This window comes from Phytophthora infestans, genomic scaffold, assembly GCF_000142945.1.
Source record: "Phytophthora infestans T30-4 supercont1.14 genomic scaffold, whole genome shotgun sequence".
Taxonomy (NCBI): Eukaryota; Oomycota; class Peronosporomycetes; order Peronosporales; family Peronosporaceae; genus Phytophthora; species Phytophthora infestans.
The window spans coordinates 2,503,645-2,507,363 of NW_003303745.1; positions in this window are offsets into that span (position 1 = coordinate 2,503,645).

The following is a 3,719-nucleotide window of genomic DNA, read 5'->3' on the forward strand; positions in this document are numbered from 1 at the left end:
GTAGTACTGCTATAAACCGTCTGCAAGAAAAAATATAAAAGTCTCAAAACATAGTAGTACTCAAAAGTTTTGGTAAGTTTTTATTATTTAAAAGTACTACGAAGCCTAAATATCATTATATATCCTATAAGTACTAAAGTTTCGATTGAGGCCGAAATATGAGTCACCAAATCCTACAATTTTTTTCAACAGCTCCTACGACGATATAGTACGTGTGTGCTTATCGGCGCCTTATACTAATGCTAACTAACGCGCACGCAGGCAGCGCCCTTCGCGTGAGGTGGCGAACCGCAGCTGAAAATGAGAGCAAAATAAAATTTGAGCGGTGCATTCAAGTACGATGTGTAGACCACATATTGCGATTTTAGCCAATTGAGGCCGCCTTCGCTGCGCTCGGCAGCCAGTAGAACGCGCGTATTTGCGTTACATTTTAGAACCCTACCCTCGGACGGACTGACAGACGCACACCAGACTCCACTAGGGGGGTAAGACTAGCCGTTCGCCGCCGCTACGCGGCGGAGTGGCATGGTTTGTTGGAGATGAGGTGGCCGCAACCTTAGTGCATCTTGGTGTCGCGTGTTTTGAGAGCGTGGTTCACCCCGTAGATCTTGGCATCGTGTATTTAACCACTTGCCTTCCGTAGTCTCATTCGGCCCCGTATAATATCGTGGTTTGGAACGTTTCCGTTACCCCGTACTACAGGTTGGGTGTTGTTTTCTTCAATGGTCCATGCTCTTTCGTGCTCTTCCCGGCTTCGAGGTTCCTGCTCACCCATGGCCCACGCTGCTCAGCGGTTCTGTCCTCTCTCTTGTGGGTTCATGCGCTTTAGTACGGCCTTTTCGTAAATGCTAACTTTTCTCTGTTCTCAAACGTTTATGTGGGTTGCACTGGCTTCGTGGTAGATACTATTTCGTGGCCGTTGGCCTTCCATCGCCGGTGCTCTAGCCGAAGTGTGCTATTCCGTGGTTTGGTGACTTCATGCAGTCGTGTTGTTCCGTCGCCCGTGTATCGTGCTCCCCAGGTGAGGTTCCATCGACTGCGGTATCACGCTATCGTGCAATCACGGTGTGGTAATGCTGTCTATGGTATTGTGGTCACGTAGTGCATCTGCGTTGCCCGTGTTATCGTGTTCTACAATGGCATCGTGCTCCACGGTGTGCAGTCGTGGTCACCCCAAGCGCCCACCTCCCCGTTTATTTCGTGGCTGGCCCGCCGTTCGTGCAATCGTATTATCATGTACTGCTGTCCTCCGTGGCTCGGTAAGCTCAGGTTCTACACTGGTATGGTGCTCTGTGACTCGGTGATTTCGCGTGGCAGCGTGTTCTCCGATGGTTTAGTGGCTAACCCACCGTCCATGCTGTCGTGTTATCTCTGGTGTCGGGGCTGGGCTGTCGTCTGTGTTATCGTTAGCTACCGTAGTGTCACGCTCCGTGGATCGGTGAGCTCATGTTCTACCTAGGCATCGTGCTCCAAAAATTGATGATTTTTGATTATCCGTATCTGGCCTCCTGCGGGCTCAATTTTGGTCGGTTGACTGTGCTCCATGTTTACCCGTGGTGTTGTTGGAGTATTGTTTCTGTGCACTCTCACCGATACGTGTTCTACCGTGGCTTCGAACGTCCGTGCTCTTCCGTAGCCCGTGCTTTTCAGCATGCTGGGGTGTCTATGTATTTAGTTCCCTTCCGTGGCCCGTACGTTCCTGTCATGTTCTATCCATCTGTTCTTTTCATGGCTGCGTGCTCTTTCATCTTTCACGCTACTTATAAAACTTCGTGGTTTGCATCGGCTAAGTCTTCTATCATCGTCCATGGCCTTCCGTGCTTCGTGTTGCTCTTCTATCCCATCGTGTACATAGTGTAGGTCGGTATTCCTTCGTGTTTCGTGTCCTTACTTAGACATGTGCATCCGCGCCAACTTAATCACAAACGCTGTTCCCATTTTGTTTGATGTACACAACGTATATTGTTGGAAAGTTCACATAATATCTGAAGGTCGCACACTACGCGCGCAAATACAAAGGAAGACAATAGTTTATTACGGAGGTGCAGGGGTGTAAGCCACAATAGTCATATTTTAAAGTTTTCACATTATTAATAATTGTAATACAATTGTTATTTATTATTAAACGCTGATATAGTTATTATGTGTACTACTACAAATGACTGCAAGCAAAAATATGAAATGCCTTGGTAATAGTACTAAGAAAAATAATATTGTAAGTTAAATTAGTACAGCAGTACTACGAAGCCTAAAACATCATTCTAAATTCAATAAGTACTAAAGTTTCGATTGAGGCCGAAATATAAGTCACCAGGGCCTATAACTTTTTTCTTTAGCTCCTACGACGATATAGTACGTGTGTGCTCATCGGCGCCTTTTTATTGTGCTAATTAACGCGTACACAGGCAGCGCCCTTTGCGTGAGGTGGCGAACCGCAGCTGAAAATGAGAGCAAAATGAAATTTAAACGGTGCAGTTAAGTACGATGTGTAGTCCACATACAGTAAGTACAGCACATAATATCTGTTTTAGCCAATGGGGGCCGCCTTCGCTGCGCTCGGCAGCTTTTTAGCGAATCGAGGCCGCCTTCGCTGCGCTCGGCAGCCAGTAGGATGCCCGCATTTGCGTTACATTAATTAACCCTAGCCCGTGACAGACAGACGGACAGACAGCACACTCCACTAGAGAGGTAAGACTAGCCGTTCGCCGCCGCTACGCGGCGGAGTGGCATGGTTTGTTGGAGATGCGGTGGCCGCAAATTTAAGTGCTTCTTAATGTCACGTACTTCGTTAGCGTCGTTCACCCCAGTAGATCTTGGCTTCGTGTACTTAACTATTTGCCTCTTTCGTGGCCGTTGGCCTCCCATCGCTGGTACTCTGGCCGAAGAGTGCTATTCCGTGGTTTGGCGCATTCACGCAGTCGTATTATTTCATCACCCGTGTATCGTGCTCTCCTGGTGAGGTTCCATCGACCGCGGTATCACGCTATCGTGCAATCGCGGTGTGGTAATGCTGTCTATAGTATTGTGCACGTGTAGTGCATCTGCGTTGTCCGTGTTATCGTGCTCTACGATGCCATCGTGCTCCACGGTGTGTAATCGTGGCCATACCAAGCCCACCCCCTGTGCAGTTGGTGGGCGGTCCGCAGTCCGTGCAATCGTGTTATCATGTACTGCTGTCCTCCGTGGCTCGCTAAGCTCAGGTTCTACACTGGTATGGTGCTCCGTGACTCGGTGATTTCGCGTGGCAGCGTGTTCTCCGATGGTTTAGTGGATAACCCACCGTCCATGCTGTCGTGTTATCTCTAGTGTCGGGGCTGTCGTCTGTCTTATCGTTAGCTACCGTAGTGTCGCGCTCCGTGGATCGGTGAGCTCATGTTCTACCTAGGCATCGTGCTCCAAAATTTGATGATTTCTGATTTCCCGTATCTGGCCTCCTGCGGGCTCAGATTTGGTCGGTTGACTGTGCTCCATGTTTACCCGTGGTGTTGTTGGAGTATTGTTTCTGTGCACTCTCACCGATACGTGTTCTACCGTGGCTTCGAACGTCCGTGCTCTTCCGTAGCCCGTGCTTTTCAGCATGCTGGGGTGTCTATGTATTTAGCTCCCTTCCGTGGACCGTACGATCCTGTCATGTCTCTCAATCTGTTCTTTTCATGGCTGCGTGCTCTTCATCTTTCACGCTACTTATAAAAACTTCCGTGGATTGGCATCGGCTAAAG